General features: G+C 40.6%; 2 long non-coding RNA genes across 5 annotated transcripts in view; both read left to right on the top strand.

Annotated features, from left to right (window-relative positions):
* Positions 1-19866, top strand: part of LOC147799997 (uncharacterized) — a 76963-nt gene that overhangs the window by 36570 nt on the left and 20527 nt on the right. The window lies entirely within an intron of this gene.
* Positions 1-19866, top strand: part of LOC110990719 (uncharacterized) — a 44613-nt gene that overhangs the window by 4315 nt on the left and 20432 nt on the right. Inside the window, exons 1-2 of one of the 4 annotated variants that reach the window (XR_015424521.1) lie at positions 3544-3829; positions 5459-5577. The exons of 1 other annotated variant lie outside the window; for it this stretch is intronic. This is a non-coding gene — a long non-coding RNA (uncharacterized LOC110990719). Of the gene's footprint in view, positions 1-3543; positions 3830-5458; positions 5578-19866 lie in introns of those variants that run through there. 2 more of the 4 variants (XR_015424522.1, XR_015424519.1) reach the window with 2 other exon arrangements.

Below are 19866 nucleotides of genomic sequence, written 5' to 3'. Positions count from 1 at the left end.
GTCTCATGACGAATGTATGTAAATTTCATATATATATTTCATAAACAAACATTGAGCCAAACTCCTAACACACATCTGTGAAGCAAACTATGGGACAGGGAGACCCCCCCGCCTTTGTGTTGGTCATTGTTGCAAGGGGGATGTTAAGCGACAATAGGCTGGAGAGTGTACAGGGATTGGACTTTTGGGGGAGTACCCCTCTGTCCCATTTCGTGCTTGGTATACCGCGATGCCTTCATTGATGCTCACGATGTACATGGTCAGCGCCATTTTACGTCCGCGAGAAAATACAATTCGCTTTTCACGATGTGATCAAGGACCTTTGTCCACTAGATTCATTGAGCATTTAATAATGGTCAACGTCAGAACGTGTACACGGACAATCGTCACTTTCTTTCTTACATTTGAATTTCATTGTATTATGCATGGGGGAATGTGTTTTATTCCACCGTGTATGATCCATACACTTGCAAGGCGGCAGTCAGCCCACCCAAACGACCCCGTAGCTCTTGGGCATTTTGTGCACAAATTTCAGTGATCAAAACAGGAAAATGTGGTTTCGTAACTACAAAATAAAACGTCACATTAGTTTATAAACTTAATGAAATATTCGACGTGTGTTGAGGAAACAACAGGCAAATCCCACACGTCGCTCAGTCAAGCGATAGTAATTGCCCTGGCTGAGGTTTCACACTCAACGGGCTACAAAATCCCCTTAGGGAAACAACTGTAGCTGATAAGAGATTCTTGAAATCCTACCTCGACCTGCCAGAAAACCCAAGTTCGAGCTGCTGACCTGGGTTTTCTAGCAGAAAATGAGAACTCATGGCATGAGAACTCATAGCTTTTCCGGTGGTAGATTCCAATAGGATAGTTTTGTTCCCCCCCCAAAAAACAACAAAAAACAAAACAAAACAAAAACAAAAAAAAGATTGGGGATGTCATGAAATACGTTAACGCCCTCTAGCAGCATGTTGAAAAATACCAAATACATGTTCAATCAATGTGTTTTGCAAAGTTTCTTAAAAAGTGATATACATGATGACCTTTATACAGCCAATGCATGTCTGAGGATGTTATTAGACCAGAGGTTACGATGTCTTAAAACTGAAAAAGTAATCGTAAGAGATAAGTAATCTCGACTTGCTCATCGACCTATATTTTATACATTTCCAATCTTCTTACACTTAAGGCGATTTATTCATGACGTTTTAATAACACCAATAACAAGAAATTAAGCAATGATCCTTTAATCCTCAAAGCTATCTAAAATTGACCATTATAAAGTTAATGTACGTCTTCATTAATGTCGAGGGGTAAATCATCCGATCTTTGACATATTTAAAACCGGAAGTGCACTGTTATTTGAGATTCTTAAAAAGATATCAACTTTCCTGTTAATCTCCATAAAGGAAAATATTCTGAAATGGACTAGTGATTTTGTACGATTTGGCTCGCAAATTTGGTCCAAATTCAAACTTTTTTTACAAAAATATTTACCCGGTGGATTCGCATTTTCAAGTTCAATTGATTAGACAGTCTGCTAATTTATATGAATCTAGTTTAGATATTGCTCAAAATTGGCAACACATTTTTCATTACCTTTTTGAGGCAGGGCACAAAATCAAAGCTACTGAAATATAAAACGATTAATGTAAATTGGATTTGTCATGGAAAACGTCCAGGGTATAAAAGTTCTCGTACCACACTGTAAGCCCCCCTATGTGAAATTGTTTTCAAGATGTTTTTTTCTCACATTTTTGCCTGGCAAAGACAGTTCAAATGTTGTTCACAAGTGCCTTGTATCCTGAATTCCGTAAATGTTGTGATGAAATCACCAAATACGCCCGCGGACAACGCATTTTGCAGATAATTCTGCGAAACTCCACGCGACGCGTGAAAGACCTACGTTCGTGCGGTGAGCTTTCGGTAACTGAGTACTTTCTTCAGGGCAAGCAGATTAAGTTCTGCTGAATCTGAACTGAACTGATTTTATATTATATTCTTGTCAATATTCTGATCACGGTGCGACGCAGCCATTCCATATTTCTTTGGAAGCCTGTTCGGACACGGCCTTATCTGCAATTTCTTCACGCCCATGGCTCTTCTGCGCACGCGTAAGGGCACTTCGTTACTTTGCATTTCGCACATGTAATAGTACGAGTGCTAGCAAAGATTATATAGCGCCGCGTAGCGGCGCAAGATGGGTAATTTGGCCATAAAGGTGTTATCACCATGGGCGCCATTCGAGTGTGAACGTTGATGTGTGTGCTTGCCTGTCGGGGCGCCTGCGCCTGCGCATTAACATGCATTGCGCAGACGTAGTCCAACCAGAATGGCGACCATGTGATTACAACGTTTTACGCGTATTCACGGTGAAGTTCCCCATCTTGCACCGCTACGCGGCGCTATACGATCTTTGGTGTAGGGCGAACATGTATGTACATGTACTCTGCCGTGCAAAAGCCTGATCGCACATGTAGATCCGAACGAATCGCCACGGAAAGCCTGGAGTTTTGTAAAATTTCCTGCAAAACACGTTGTCCGCGGGCGTATTTAGTATTAAAACATAGCATTTATGGAATTCGGGATACAAAGCACTTGGGAAAGACATTTTGAGCTGTCTTCTGCAGGTAAAAATGTGAGAAAAAAACTGCATTGAAAAAGATGTCGCATTGTAGGAGGACTTTATACCCCGGACGTTAGTAGCAATGCAATGTAGACGTCGTCCAACCTGGGTTTACCTAGTCTAATATATTACAAAGTGGGACAAAGAAATAAACTCTTCAGCTCTTTTGAGGATTGTCACAGCAAATATATGACACTTATGATTTCTAGGAAAGTAGCACCACTTCATATTACACAACACAGGACTTCGTTGTGCAACAATTTCAGAATTATCACAAACACTAACCTGATTAGACGTCATGCATCGATGCAAATTCCTGAGCTTGACGCGCGTGTGTCTAGCAGATCACGACTTCCTTTTGGTCAAAAGAGGCATGTAATGGCGCGCATAACACCCGTCTGCACGGTACGAACGTTGTATCACCGCAGTAATGGCTGGACCGGCAGTTTCCAAATATCCACTCGACTTCCGCCGCAAGCTTCATCTGTGTTTTTTAAACGTCCTTTTTTTGAAGTTGTAGGTGCAATAGTAAGTCTGATAGTGCCACAAAACATCACGTAAAATGCAAAAGAGCCAAACATAGCATAGTACTTCAATTTAATGTACACACTCCAGGCTCACAATCAGGAATTGGTTTGGGAGACTTATCTGAGACTGAGACGTTTTGGAAATCTATAGCCTGTGTTCTTGTACTTACTTTGTGACCTTTGACCCTGATGAAGCAGACTTGACTGTTTTGTGCACTTTGCTATGTGGCCATTGATTGGTTGATTTTTCTAACGTGTACTGCAGACGCACCAACCAAAGCGAGTGAGCACCCGAAAAACGCGCGCCACATGCATTTACCCAGAGTTTCGTCGGCGGTCTATGGGCCAACTTCCCGCATGGTTCCCTGCACAATACGGGATAATAAATAGTATGGAGCTTCTTGGGCAACCAGCGAGCCTGCGCGTTGATGCCGCCGGCCCTTCGCAGCACTGGACCTATATGATCTTTGGTAGAAATGCACTCATAGGCCTGTAAAGAATCATGGAAAACTTCTACCACGGAGGTCTTCAGTCGATATTGCAAGTTAAACTCCGAGAGCCCTTCAAAATACCGAAGAATGTTATTCTCCGTCGAGAGAAGTCAGCAAAAATATCTCAAAAATTGCAAAGAAGAAGCTTGGCTTGCAGTCCTTCGTACTGAACACCAAAACAGGTACGCCGAACAGAGGCCCTGTCAGCGCCACACTCATGGTCAACATCAGTATTAAAAATAAAAAAATCAACATTAACCACCGTTAGAGTATAAACAAAACTGTGTAGTAGAGAATGGAGTTAAACGACGGTATTCCCAACTTTACGAAAAGAACATAAAGTTATTTGCGGTCATGTGGTCTGTATTTTTTGTCTGTACCACGAACATTGACGAAAATTGCTAGGGTAAAAGCAATTTCAGAACTTTATATCACGTACGTCCCCCAAAAAACCAAGGCAACACTCTCTTCATTGCACTGACCCTATTTTTTGTGGAAATTTCAAATTGTAAATTGTGAGAAAAACTTTCTCACTGATAAACTAACCATGTAAATTTAAATCCACCATGTGTCATGTGTTAAAACACTCACAGTTTCCCCTCAAAATTCCACTCAAAACTCAAAACCCTACCCTTACTTGACAACATTAACCCTACAGTTATTAAGCATAATGTCAGTCATCTCTCAAAGTGAATTCAAATGTTAAAACGTAGTTCTCCCTTTTATTATAGGCACAGGGTCCCCCAACCTACAGTCCCCCAAAAATGAGTAATCCCAACAATTTCCATTATAAAATCCCAAGTGTTTTCTTTGAATTTTTGAGAAACAAGTTTTGGTTGTAAATGATTTTGACGTTTTCGTTGGTTTCCCCGACACAGGTCATTCAGGATTGGGATTCAAGCTCTGAAAAATTAAAAATGCTGAAATAAAAGCCACAGTTAGGTATACTTTATTTTGAACACTATTTGATGAAGTGGAACAGTGATTGCTTGGCACACCATGATGTTTTACATTTTATCCAAATAGGTTCTAAGATATAAAAGTTACAAAATACTGGATGCATGTCCCCACCAATTTTATCCCTCTGAGTCAAGATAATCCATACAACATATAGCATCCTCTTCCCCTAACATTTTCCAAAGACCTGTTATTAAACAAGACCTCTTGAAGATCTCTTGTTATCCTTAGATGGTAAGAGTCAAAACAGTTCAGCAGAGATGTTATTGAAATTCCCAATGAGGCTAGATTTAAAAATTATGATACTGACATCATCTGCTTGATGTAAATAACACCACAATATCACCATTGAATGGAAATGTGTCATTTTCAAGATACCAACAGGGTACCATTTTACCCAACTGAGATGCAGTTTAACTCACTTTCCCTAATGTTAATGCCACACATAGGTCCTTAAACAGCCCTAGGTGTGGTGGCAACATTAATTGAAATTTTGCTGTTGTTTTCTTGTCAAGTTGCCACCCAGTCCTATAGCAGTATAATCACACAAATTTATCCATTGCTTTGTGTATTTGAAAACCCTTCTGAGTGTAAATCAACACTACAAGTCTCAAAGAATGTAGTATTTTTACTTGTGGCAAGGACACAAAAGATGACAAATAAACGGTACCAACCTAAATACTTTGTTCTGAGACTTCCCTACAGTAAACAGACACTCCTTGGCAGAATAAATTAAGAGTTACAAGTGATGAAATTTGACCAGTTGACTTATAATTGTAGAAGAACTGAATGGATACCATCTTGCCAGAGTGAAACCATCAATAATTCTCATCATTGTTGTGATTCCATGACAGTACATACACACACACCTTGCCCTTCAGGTCATTGCCATCTTGCAAGTTGAGAAATCATGCCACTGCAGTAAACTAACATACTTCAGCTGGACAAGGCAGTGGAACTCATTCTATCACAGGTAAGCCAGCAAACCATGATATTCAAGTATAAATGTAACCAAACTGCTTCCAACTTGAACCAGTCAATAAGAAAACCAGTATTTCCTGGCCTATGTAAAAATGCATCACTAAATAGAAAAGCTTTGGAGCTGAAAGTTGTTTGGGATAATAGCCATTGCCATTACTCTATGCAGTACAGATCTCAGTGAAATCTTTTCACTTTCTGATTGGGTTTCACATGAAACATTGCAACGGTGAACCATGAAAAATTAAATGACAAAGGATGTGAGTAACTCTCCTTTTTTCCGTTGAGGTGGTGTACCGTTGCGGTTGTTATCACGTGCGCGAGTGCTGCATTTTTAAAGAGCGGGATGTACGCGCTCCCTATCCCAGTCGTAAGTGACTTCGTCACAAAGGCGGACGCGCCACGACTTGCAGGATCCCATTGGACGATCGCAGAAGTTGTGCGTTAACTTCGGGTTCCATGGCTCCATGCAAATGGCGATCAATGCATGTAACCCTTTGATCTCCATTATATCCGCTCCGAGCATGAATAAAAGAGGGCGGGTGCCATTACTCTATGCAGTACAGATTTCAGTGAAATCCGTGCCGGTCACCTTTCCCCCTAAAATCACAAACTTTCATGACCCCGGACCTGGCAGAATTGACTTTCTAGACCATAGTAAGAAATGGGCCTAACTTTTCAAGGAGGAAGTCTCTGAAGTTGAAACTTTCAGGATTTCATAGATACCTCCAGTACTCTTTGCAGTAAAAATTCCAGCCAAATCCGTGTCGGTCACCTTTGCCCCCAAAAATCAAAAAATTTCATGACCCCGGACCTGTCGGAATTGACTTTCTAGACCATAGTAAGAAACGGGCCTAACTTTTCAAGGAGGAAGTCTCTGAAGTTGAAACTTTCATGATTTCATAGATACCTCCAGTACTCTTTGCAGTAAAAATTTCAGCCAAATCCGTGTCGGTCACCTTTGCCCCAAAATATAAAAAAATTCCATGACCCCGGACCTGTCGGAATTTACTTTCTAGATGAAAGTAAGAAATGGGCCTAACTTTTCAAGGAGGAAGTCTCTGAAGTTGAAACTTTCAGGATTTTATAGATACCTCCAGTACTCTTTGCAGTAAAAATTTCAGCCAAATCCGTGGTGGTCACCTTTGCCCCCAAAAATAAAAAAATTTCATGACCCCGGACCTGTCGGAATTGACTTTCTAGACCATAGTAAGAAATGGGCCTAACTTTTCAAGGAGGAAGTCTCTGAAGTTGAAACTTTCATGATTTCATAGATACCTTCAGTACTCTTTGCAGTAAAAATTTCAGCCAAATCCATGTCGGTCACCTTTGCCCCAAAAAATAAAAAAATTCCATGACCCCGGACCTGTCGGAATTTACTTTCTAGATGAAAGTAGGAAATGGGCCTAACTTTTCAAGGAGGAAGTCTCTGAAGTTAAAACTTTCACGATATCATAGATACCTCCAGTACTCTTTGCAGTAAAAATTTCAGCCAAATCCGTGTCGGTCACCTTTGCCCCCCAAAAGCACAAAATTTCATGACCGCGGACCTGTCACAATTGACTTTCTAGACCATAGTAAGAAATGGGCCTAACTTTTCAAGGAGGAAGTCTCTGAAGTTGAAACTTTCAGGATTTTTTAGATACCTCCAATACCCTTTGCAGTAAAAATTTCAGCCAAATCCATGTCGGTCACCTTTGCCCCTTAAAATCACAAAATTTCATGACCGTGGACCTGTCAGAATTGACTTTCTAGACCATAGTAAGAAATGGGCCTAACTTTTCAAGGAGAAAGTCTCTGAAGTTGAAACTTTCAGAATTTTTTAGATACCTCCAATACTCTTTCCAGTAAAAATTTCAGCCAAATCCATGTCGGTCACCTGTGCCCCTTAAAATCACAAAATTTCATGACCGCGGACCTGTCGGAATTGACTTTCTTGGCAATACTAAGAAATAAGTCTAACTTTTCGAGGAGGAATTCTCTGAAGTTGAAACTCTCAGGATTTCATAGATACCTCCAGTACTCTTTGCAGTAGAGATTTCAGCCAAATCCGTGTCGGTCGCCTTTTCCCCCAAAAATAAAAAAATTCCATGACCCCGGACCTGTCGGAATTTACTTTCTAGATGAAAGTAAGAAATGGGCCTAACTTTTCAAGGAGGAAGTCTCTGAAGTTAAAACTTTCAGGATTTCATAGATACCTCCAGTACTCTTTGCAGTAAAAATTTCAGCCAAATCCGTGTCGGTCACCTTTGCCCCCAAAAATCAAAAAATTTCAGTACCCCGGACCTGTCGGAATTGACTTTCTAGACCATAGTAAGAAATGGGCCTAACTTTTCAAAGAGGAAGTCTCTGAAGTTGAAACTTTCATGATTTCATAGATACCTCCAGTACTCTTTGCAGTAAAAATTTCAGCCAAATCTGTGTCGGTCACCTTTGCCCCCAAAAATAAAAAAATTCCATGACCCCGGACCTGTCGGAATTGACTTTCTAGACCATAGTAAGAAATGGGCCTAACTTTTCAAGGAGGAAGTCTCTGAAGTTGAAACTTTCAGGATTTCATAGATACCTTCAGTACTCTTTGCAGTAAAAATTTCAGCCAAATCCGTGTCGGTCACCTTTGCCCCCCAAAATTAAAAAAATTCCATGACCCCGGACCTGTCGGAATTGACTTTCTAGACCATAGTAAGAAATGGGCCTAACTTTTCAAGGAGGAAGTCTCTGAAGTTAAAACTTTCAGGATATCATAGATACCTCCAGTACTCTTTGCAGTAAAATTTCAGCCAAATCCGTGTCGGTCACCTTTGCCCCCCTAAAAGCACAAAATTTCATGACCGCGGACCTGTCGGAATTGACTTTCTAGACCGTAGTAAGAAATGGGCCTAACTTTTCAAGGAGGAATTCTCTGAAGTTGAAACTCTCAGGATTTCATAGATACCTCCAGTACTCTTTGCAGTAAAAATTTCAGCCAAATCCGTGTCGGTCACCTTTGCCCCAAAAATAAAAAAATTCCATGACCCCGGACCTGTCGGAATTTACTTTCTAGATGAAAGTAAGAAATGGGCCTAACTTTTCAAGGAGGAAGTCTCTGAAGTTAAAACTTTCAGGATATCATAGATACCTCCAGTACTCTTTGAAGTAAAAATTTCAGCCAAATCCGTGTCGGTCACCTTTGCCCCTAAAAATCAAAAAATTTCATGACCGCGGACCTGTCGGAATTGACTTTCTAGACCATAGTAAGAAATGGGCCTAACTTTTCAAGGAGGAAGTCTCTGAAGTTGAAACTTTCATGATTTCATAGATACCTCCAGTACTCTTTGCAGTAAAAATTTCAGTCAAATCCGTGTCGGTCGCCTTTTCCCCAAAAAATAAAAAAATTCCATGACCCCGGACCTGTCAGAATTGACTTTCTAGATCATAGTAAGAAATGGGCCTAACTTTTCAAGGAGAAAGTGTCTGAAGTTAAAACTTTCAGGATATCATAGATACCTCCAGTACTCTTTGCAGTAAAAATTTCAGCCAAATCCGTGTCGGTCACCTTTGCCCCCAAAAATCAAAAAATTTCATGACCCCGGACCTGTCGGAATTGACTTTCTAGACCATAGTAAGAAATGGGCCTAACTTTTCAAGGAGAAAGTGTCTGAAGTTGAAACTTTCAGGATTTCATAGATACCTCCAGTACTCTTTGCAGTAAAAATTTCAGCCAAATCCGTGTCGGTCACCTTTGCCCCCAAAAATAAAAAAATTTCATGACCCCGGACCTGTCGGAATTGACTTTCTAGACCATAGTAAGAAATGGGCCTAACTTTTCAAGGAGGAAGTCTCTGAAGTTGAAACTTTCAGGATTTTTTAGATACCTCCAATACTCTTTGCAGTAAAAATTTCAGCCAAATCCATGTCGGTCACCTTTGCCCCTTAAAATCACAAAATTTCATGACCGTGGACCTGTCAGAATTGACTTTCTAGACCATAGTAAGAAATGGGCCTAACTTTTCAAGGAGGAAGTCTCTGAAGTTGAAACTTTCAGGATTTTTTAGATACTTCCAATACTCTTTGCAGTAAAAATTTCAGCCAAATCCATGTCGGTCACCTGTGCCCCTTAAAATCACAAAATTTCATGACCGCGGACCTGTCGAAATTGACTTTCTTGGCTATACTAAGAAATAAGTCTAACTTTTCAAGGAGGAAGTCTCTGAAGTTGAAACTTTCATGATTTCATAGATACCTCCAGTACTCTTTGCAGTAAAAATTTCAGCCAAATCCGTGTCGGTCGCCTTTTCCCCCAAAATAAAAAAATTCCATGACCCCGGACCTGTCGGAATTTACTTTCTAGATGAAAGTAAGAAATGGGCCTAACTTTTCAAGGAGGAAGTCTCTGAAGTTAAAACTTTCAGGATATCATAGATACCTCCAGTACTCTTTGCAGTAAAAATTTCAGCCAAATCCATGTCGGTCACCTTTGCCCCCAAAAAGCACAAAATTTCATGACCGCGGACCTGTCGGAATTGACTTTCTAGACCATAGTAAGAAATGGGCCTAACTTTTCAAGGAGGAATTCTCTGAAGTTGAAATTCTCAGGATTTCATAGATACCTCCAGTACTCTTTGCAGTAGAGATTTCAGCCAATCCGTGTCGGTCGCCTTTTCCCCCCCCCAAAAAAAATTTCATGACCCCGGACCTGTCGGAATTTACTTTCTAGATGAAAGTAAGAAATGGGCCTAACTTTTCAAGGAGGAAGTCTCTGAAGTTGAAACTTTCAGGATTTCATAGATACCTCCAGTACTCTTTGCAGTAAAAATTTCAGCCAAATCCGTGTCGGTCACCTTTGCCCCCGAAAAGCACAAAATTTCATGACCGCGGACCTGTCGGAATTGACTTTCCAGACCATAGTAAGAAATGGGCCTAACTTTTCAAGGAGGAAGTCTCTGAAGTTGAAACTTTCAGGATTTCATAGATACCTCCAGTACTCTTTGCAGTAAAAATTTCAGCCAAATCTGTGTCGGTCACCTTTACCCCCCAAAATCAAAAAATTTCATGACCGCGGACCTGTCGGAATTGACTTTCTAGACCATAGTAAGAAATGGGCCTAACTTTTCAAGGAGGAAGTCTCTGAAGTTGAAACTTTCAGGATTTTGTAGATACCTTCAGTACTCTTTGCAGTAAAAATTTCAGCCAAATCCATGTCGGTCACCTGTGCCCCTTAAAATCACAAAATTTCATGACCGCGGACCTGTCGGAATTGACTTTCTTGGCAATACTAAGAAATAAGTCTAACTTTTCGAGGAGGAATTCTCTGAAGTTGAAACTCTCAGGATTTCATAGATACCTCCAGTACTCTTTGCAGTAGAGATTTCAGCCAAATCCGTGTCGGTCGCCTTTTCCCCCAAAAATAAAAAAATTCCATGACCCCGGACCTGTCGGAATTTACTTTCTAGATGAAAGTAAGAAATGGGCCTAACTTTTCAAGGAGGAAGTCTCTGAAGTTAAAACTTTCAGGATATCATAGATACCTCCAGTACTCTTTGCAGTAAAAATTTCAGCCAAATCCATGTCGGTCACCTTTGCCCCCAAAAAGCACAAAATTTCATGACCGCGGACCTGTCGGAATTGACTTTCTAGACCATAGTAAGAAATGGGCCTAACTTTTCAAGGAGGAATTCTCTGAAGTTGAAACTCTCAGGATTTCATAGATACCTCCAGTACTCTTTGCAGTAGAGATTTCAGCCAAATCCGTGTCGGTCGCCTTTTCCCTCCCCCCCAAAAAATTCCATGACCCCGGACCTGTCGGAATAGACTTTCTAGATCATAGTAAGAAATGGGCCTAACTTTTCAAGGAGGAAGTCTCTGAAGTTAAAACTTTCAGGATTTCATAGATACCTCCAGTACTCTTTGCAGTAAAAATTTCAGCCAAATCCGTGTCGGTCACCTTTGCCCCAAAAAATCAAAAAATTTCATGACCCCGGACCTGTCGGAATTGACTTTCTAGACCGTAGTAAGAAATGGGCCTAACTTTTCAAGGAGGAAGTCTCTGAAGTTGAAACTTTCAGGATTTCATAGATACCTCCAGTACTCTTTGCAGTAAAAATTCAGCCAAATCCGCGTCGGTCACCTTTTCCCCCAAAAATAAAAAAATTCCATGACCCCGGACCTGTTGGAATTGACTTTCTAGATCATAGTAAGAAATGGGCCTAACTTTTCAAGGAGAAAGTGTCTGAAGTTAAAACTTTCAGGATATCATAGATACCTCCAGTACTCTTTGCAGTAAAAATTTCAGCCAAATCCGTGACGGTCACCTTTGCCCCCCAAAAGCACAAAATTTCATGACCGCGGACCTGTCGGAATTGACTTTCTAGACCATAGTAAGAAATGGGCCTAACTTTTCAAGGAGGAATTCTCTGAAGTTGAAACTCTCAGGATTTCATAGATACCTTCAGTACTCTTTGCTGTAGAGATTTCAGCCAAATCCGTGTCGGTCGCCTTTTCCCCAAAAAATAAAAAAATTCCATGCCCTCAGACCTGTCGGAATTGACTTTCTTGGCAATACTGAAAAATGGGCCTAACTTTTCAAGGAGGAAGTCTCTGAAGTTGAAACTTTCATGATTTCATAGATACCTCCAGTACTCTTTGCAGTAAAAATTTCAGCCAAATCCGTGTCGGTCACCTTTGCCCCCAAAAATAAAAAATTTCATGACCCCGGACCTGTCGGAATTGACTTTCTAGACCATAGTAAGAAATGGGCCTAACTTTTCAAGGAGGAAGTCTCTGAAGTTGAAACTTTCAGGATATCATAGATACCTCCAGTACTCTTTGCAGTAAAAATTTCAGCCAAATCCGTGTCGGTCACCTTTGCCCCCAAAAAGCACAAAATTTCATGACCCCGGATCTGTCGGAATAGACTTTCTAGACCATAGTAAGAAATGGGCCTAACTTTTCAAGGAGGAATTCTCTGAAGTTGAAACTCTCAGGATTTCATAGATACCTCCAGTACTCTTTGCAGTAGAGATTTCAGCCAAATCTGTGTCAGTCGCCTTTTCCCCAAAAAATAAAAAAATTCCATGACCCCGGACCTGTCAGAATTGACTTTCTAGATCATAGTAAGAAATGGGCTTAACTTTTCAAGGAGAAAGTGTCTGAAGTTAAAACTTTCAGGATATCATAGATACCTCCAGTACTCTTTGCAGTAAAAATTTCAGCCAAATCCGTGACGGTCACCTTTGCCCCCCAAAAGCACAAAATTTCATGACCGCGGACCTGTCGGAATTGACTTTCTAGACCATAGTAAGAAATGGGCCTAACTTTTCAAGGAGGAATTCTCTGAAGTTGAAACTCTCAGGATTTCATAGATACCTTCAGTACTCTTTGCAGTAGAGATTTCAGCCAAATCCGTGTCGGTCGCCTTTTCCCCAAAAAATAAAAAAATTCCATGCCCCCGGACCTGTCGGAATTGACTTCCTTGGCAATACTGAAAAATGGGCCTAACTTTTCAAGGAGGAAGTCTCTGAAGTTGAAACTTTCATGATTTCATAGATACCTCCAGTACTCTTTGCAGTAAAAATTTCAGCCAAATCCGTGTCGGTCACCTTTGCCCCCAAAAATAAAAAATTTCATGACCCCGGACCTGTCGGAATTGACTTTCTAGACCATAGTAAGAAATGGGCCTAACTTTTCAAGGAGGAAGTCTCTGAAGTTGAAACTTTCAGGATTTCGTAGATACCTTCAGTACTCTTTGCAGTAAAAATTTCAGCCAAATCCGTGTCGGTCACCTTTGCCCCAAAAAATAAAAAAATTCCATGACCCCGGACCTGTCGGAATTTACTTTCTAGATGAAAGTAAGAAATGGGCCTAACTTTTCAAGGAGGAAGTCTCTGAAGTTAAAACTTTCAGGATATCATAGATACCTCCAGTACTCTTTGCAGTAAAAATTTCAGCCAAATCCGTGTCGGTCACCTTTGCCCCCAAAAAGCACAAAATTTCATGAGCGCGGACCTGTCGGAATTGACTTTCTAGACCATAGTAAGAAATGGGCCTAACTTTTCAAGGAGGAATTCTCTGAAGTTGAAACTCTCAGGATTTCATAGATACCTCCAGTACTCTTTGCAGTAGAGATTTCAGCCAAATCCGTGTCGGTCGCCTTTTCCCCCAAAAATAAAAAAATTCCATGACCCCAGACCTGTCGGAATAGACTTTCTAGATCCCCCTAGTAAGAAATGGGCCTAACTTTTCAAGGAGGAAGTCTCTGAAGTTGAAACTTTCAGGATTTCGTAGATACCTCCAGTACTCTTTGCAGTAAAAATTTCAGCCAAATCCGTGTCGGTCACCTTTGCCCCAAAAAATAAAAAATTTCATGACCCCGGACCTGTCGGAATTGACTTTCTAGACCATAGTAAGAAATGGGCCTAACTTTTCAAGGAGGAAGTCTCTGAAGTTGAAACTTTCAGGATTTCGTAGATACCTTCAGTACTCTTTGCAGTAAAAATTTCAGCCAAATCCGTGTCGGTCACCTTTGCCCCCAAAAATCAAAAAATTTCATGACCCCGGACCTGTCAGAATTGACTTTCTAGATCATAGTAAGAAATGGGCCTAACTTTTCAAGGAGAAAGTGTCTGAAGTTAAAACTTTCAGGATATCATAGATACCTCCAGTACTCTTTGCAGTAAAAATTTCAGCCAAATCCGTGACGGTCACCTTTGCCCCCCAAAAGCACAAAATTTCATGACCGCGGACCTGTCGGAATTGACTTTCTAGACCATAGTAAGAAATGGGCCTAACTTTTCAAGGAGGAATTCTCTGAAGTTGAAACTCTCAGGATTTCATAGATACCTTCAGTACTCTTTGCAGTAGAGATTTCAGCCAAATCCGTGTCGGTCGCCTTTTCCCCAAAAAATAAAAAAATTCCATGCCCCCGGACCTGTCGGAATTGACTTCCTTGGCAATACTGAAAAATGGGCCTAACTTTTCAAGGAGGAAGTCTCTGAAGTTGAAACTTTCATGATTTCATAGATACCTCCAGTACTCTTTGCAGTAAAAATTTCAGCCAAATCCGTGTCGGTCACCTTTGCCCCCAAAAATACAAAATTTCATGACCCCGGACCTGTCGGAATTGACTCTTTATAGACCATAGTAAGAAATGGGCCTAACTTTTCAAGGAGGAAGTCTCTGAAGTTGAAACTTTCAGGATTTCGTAGATACCTTCAGTATTCTTTGCAGGAAAAATTTCAGCCAAATCCGTGTCGGCAAACCTTTGCCCCAAAAAATGAAAAAATTCCATGACCCCGGACCTGTCGGAATTGACTTTCTAGATGAAAGTAAGAAATGGGCCTAACTTTTCAAGGAGAAAGTCTCTGAAGTTGAAACTTTCAGATTTTTTTAGATACTTTCAATACTCTTTCCAGTAAAAATTTCAGCCAAATCCATGTCGGTCACCTGTGCCCCTTAAAATCACAAAATTTCATGACCACGGACCTGTCGGAATTTACTTTCTTGGCAATACTAAGAAATAAGTCTAACTTTTCGAGGAGGAATTCTCTGAAGTTGAAACTCTCAGGATTTCATAGATACCTCCAGTACTCTTTGCAGTAGAGATTTCAGCCAAATCCGTGTCGGTCGCCTTTTCCCCCCAAAATAAAAAAATTCCATGACCCCAGACCTGTCGGAATAGACTTTCTAGATCATAGTAAGAAATGGGCCTAACTTTTCAAGGAGGAAGTCTCTGAAGTTGAAACTTTCAGGATTTCGTAGATACCTCCAGTACTCTTTGCAGTAAAAATTTCAGCCAAATCCGTGTCGGTCACCTTTGCCCCAAAAAATAAAAAATTTCATGACCCCGGACCTGTCGGAATTGACTTTCTAGACCATAGTAAGAAATGGGCCTAACTTTTCAAGGAGGAAGTCTCTGAAGTTGAAACTCTCAGGATTTCATAGATACCTTCAGTACTCTTTGCAGTAGAGATTTCAGCCAAATCCGTGTCGGTCGCCTTTTCCCCAAAAAATAAAAAAATTCCATGCCCCCGGACCTGTCGGAATTGACTTCCTTGGCAATACTGAAAAATGGGCCTAACTTTTCAAGGAGGAAGTCTCTGAAGTTGAAACTTTCATGATTTCATAGATACCTCCAGTACTCTTTGCAGTAAAAATTTCAGCCAAATCCGTGTCGGTCACCTTTGCCCCCAAAAATAAAAAATTTCATGACCCCAGACCTGTCGGAATTGACTCTTTATAGACCATAGTAAGAAATGGGCCTAACTTTTCAAGGAGGAAGTCTCTGAAGTTGAAACTTTCAGGATTTCGTAGATACCTTCAGTACTCTTTGCAGTAAAAATTTCAGCCAAATCCGTGTCGGTCACCTTTGCCCCAAAAAATAAAAAAATTCCATGACCCCGGACCTGTCGGAATTTACTTTCTAGATGAAAGTAAGAAATTGGCCTAACTTTTCAAGGAGGAAGTCTCTGAAGTTAAAACTTTCAGGATATCATAGATATCTCCAGTACTCTTTGCAGTAAAAATTTCAGCCAAATCCGTGTCGGTCACCTTTGCCCCCAAAAAGGACAAAATTTCATGACCGCGGACCTGTCGGAATTGACTTTCTAGACCATAGTAAGAAATGGGCCTAACTTTTCAAGGAGGAATTCTCTGAAGTTGAAACTCTCAGGATTTCATAGATACCTCCAATACTCTTTGCAGTAAAAATTTCAGCCAAATCCGTGTCGGTCACCTTTGCCCCCAAAAATAAAAATATTCCATGACCCCGGACCTGTCGGAATTTACTTTCTAGATGAAAGTAAGAAATGGGCCTAACTTTTCAAGGAGGAAGTCTCTGAAGTTAAAACTTTCAGGATTTCGTAGATACCTTCAGTACTCTTTGCAGTAAAAATTTCAGCCAAATCCGTGTCGGTCACCTTTGCCCCAAAAATAAAAATATTCCATGACCCCGGACCTGTCGGAATTTACTTTCTAGATGAAAGTAAGAAATGGGCCTAACTTTTCAAGGAGGAAGTCTCTGAAGTTAAAACTTTCAGGATATCATAGATACCTCCAGTACTCTTTGCAGTAAAAATTTCAGCCAAATCCGTGTCGGTCACCTTTGCCCCCCAAAAGCACAAAATTTCATGACCGCGGACCTGTCGGCATTGACTTTCTAGACCATAGTAAGAAATGGGCCTAACTTTTCAAGGAGGAATTCTCTGAAGTTGATCTCAGGATTTCATAGATACCTCCAGTACTCTTTGCAGTAGAGATTTCAGCCAAATCCGTGTCGGTCGCCTTTTCCCCCAAAATAAAAAAATTCCATGACCCCGGACCTGTCGGAATAGACTTTCTAGATCATAGTAAGAAATGGGCCTAACTTTTCAAAGAGGAAATCTCTGAAGTTGAAACTTTCAGGATTTCATAGATACCTCCAGTACTCTTTGCAGTAAAAATTTCAGCCAAATCCGTGTCGGTCACCTTTGCCCCCAAAAATAAAAAATTTCATGACCCCGGACCTGTCGGAATTGACTTTCTAGACCATAGTAAGAAATGGGCCTAACTTTTCAAGGAGGAAGTCTCTGAAGTTGAAACTTTCATGATTTCATAGATACCTCCAGTACTCTTTGCAGTAAAATTTTCAGCAAATCCGAGGTCGGTCACCTTTGCCCCCCAAAATAAAAAAATTTCATGACCCCGGACCTGTTGGAATTTACTTTCTAGATGAAAGTAAGAAATGGGACTAACTTTTCAAGGAGAACGTGTCTGAAGTTGAAACTTTCAGGATTTCATAGATACCTCCAGTACTCTTTGCAGTAAAAATTTCAGCCAAATCCGTGTCAGTCACCTTTGCCCCCCAAAAGCACAAAATTTCAGGACCGCGGACCTGTCGGAATTGACTTTCTAGACCATAGTAAGAAATGGGCCTAACTTTTCAAGGAGGAAGTCTCTGAAGTTAAAACTTTCAGGATATCATAGATACCTCCAGTACTCTTTGCAGTAAAAATTTCAGCCAAATCCGTGTCGGTCACCTTTGCCCTCCAAAAGCACAAAATTTCATGACGGAATTGACTTTCTAGACCAAAGTAAGAAATGGGCCTAACTTTTCAAGGAGGAAGTCTCTGAAGTTGAAACTTTCATGATTTCATAGATACCTCCAGTACTCTTTGCAGTAAAAATTTCAGCCAAATCCGTGTCGGTCACCTTTGCCCCCAAAAATCAAAACATTTCATGACCCCGGACCTGTCGGAATTTACTTTCTAGATGAAATTAAGAAATGAGCCTAACTTTTCAAGGAGGAAGTCTCTGAAGTTAAAATTTTCAGGATATCAAAGATACCTCCAGTACTCTTTGCAGTAAAAATTTCAGCCAAATCCGTGTCGGTCACCTTTGCCCCCCAAAAGCACAAAATTTCATGACCGCGGACCTGTCGGCATTGACTTTCTAGACCATAGTAAGAAATGGGCCTAACTTTTCAAGGAGGAATTCTCTGAAATTGAAACTCTCAGGATTTCATAGATACCTCCAGTACTCTTTGCAGTAAAAATTTCAGCCAAATCCGTGTCGGTCACCTTTGCCCCCAAAAATAAAAAATTTCATGACCCCGGACCTGTTGGAATTTACTTTCTAGATGAAAGTAAGAAATGGGCCTAACTTTTCAAGGAGGAATTCTCTGAAGTTGATCTCAGGATTTCATAGATACCTCCAGTACTCTTTGCAGTAGAGATTTCAGCCAAATCCGTGTCGGTCGCCTTTTCCCCCAAAAATAAAAAAATTTCATGACCCCGGACCTGTCGGAATTGACTTTCTAGACCATAGTAAGAAATGGGCCTAACTTTTCAAGGAGGAAGTCTCTGAAGTTGAAACTTTCATGATTTCATAGATACCTCCAGTACTCTTTGCAGTAAAAATTTCAGCCAAATCCGTGTCGGTCACCTTTGCCCCCCAAAATAAAAAAATTTCATGACCCCGGACCTGTTGGAATTTACTTTCTAGATGAAAGTAAGAAATGGGACTAACTTTTCAAGGAGAACGTGTCTGAAGTTGAAACTTTCAGGATTTCATAGATACCTCCAGTACTCTTTGCAGTAAAAATTTCAGCCAAATCCGTGTCAGTCACCTTTGCCCCCCAAAAGCACAAAATTTCAGGACCGCGGACCTGTCGGAATTGACTTTCTAGACCATAGTAAGAAATGGGCCTAACTTTTCAAGGAGGAAGTCTCTGAAGTTAAAACTTTCAGGATATCATAGATACCTCCAGTACTCTTTGCAGTAAAAATTTCAGCCAAATCCGTGTCGGTCACCTTTGCCCTCCAAAAGCACAAAATTTCATGACGGAATTGACTTTCTAGACCAAAGTAAGAAATGGGCCTAACTTTTCAAGGAGGAAGTCTCTGAAGTTGAAACTTTCATGATTTCATAGATACCTCCAGTACTCTTTGCAGTAAAAATTTCAGCCAAATCCGTGTCGGTCACCTTTGCCCCCAAAAATCAAAAAATTTCATGACCCCGGACCTGTCGGAATTTACTTTCTAGATGAAAGTAAGAAATGGGCCTAACTTTTCAAGGAGGAAGTCTCTGAAGTTAAAACTTTCAGGATATCATAGATATCTCCAGTACTCTTTGCAGTAAAAATTTCAGCCAAATCCGTGTCGGTCACCTTTGCCCCCCAAAAGCACAAAATTTCATGACCGCGGACCTGTCGGAATTGACTTTCTAGACCAGAGTAAGAAATGGGCCTAACTTTTCAAGGAGGAAGTCTCTGAGGTTGAAACTTTCAGGAATTCTTAAATACCTCCAATACTCTTTGCAGTAAAAATTTCAGCCGAATCCGTGTCGGTCACCTTTGCCCCCAAAATTAAAATATTCCATGACCCCGGACCTGTCGGAATTGACTTTCTAGACCAGAGTAAGAAATGGGCCTAACTTTTCAAGGAGGAAGTCTCTGAAGTTGAAACTTTCAGGATTTCATAGATACCTCCAGTACTCTTTGCAGTAAAAATTTCAGCCAAATCCGTGTCGGTCACCTTTGCCCCCAAAAATAAAAAAATTTCATGACCCCGGACCTGTTGGAATTTACTTTCTAGATGAAAGTAAGAAATGGGACTAACTTTTCAAGGAGAACGTGTCTGAAGTTAAAACTTTCATGATTTCATAGATACCTCCAGTACTCTTTGCAGTAAAAATTTCAGTCAAATCCGTGTCGGTCGCCTTTTCCCCCAAAAATAAAAAAATTCCATGACCCCGGACCTGTCAGAATTGACTTTCTAGATCATAGTAAGAAATGGGCCTAACTTTTCAAGGAGAAAGTGTCTGAAGTTAAAAC

Source organism: Acanthaster planci, linkage group LG02, assembly GCF_054643075.1.
Source record: "Acanthaster planci isolate LZ-2023a linkage group LG02, COTS_SCS, whole genome shotgun sequence".
In the NCBI taxonomy this organism is placed as follows: Eukaryota; Metazoa; Echinodermata; class Asteroidea; order Valvatida; family Acanthasteridae; genus Acanthaster; species Acanthaster planci.
Note: the sequence above shows the minus strand (reverse complement) of the source record. Positions and strands in the feature narration are given on the sequence as shown.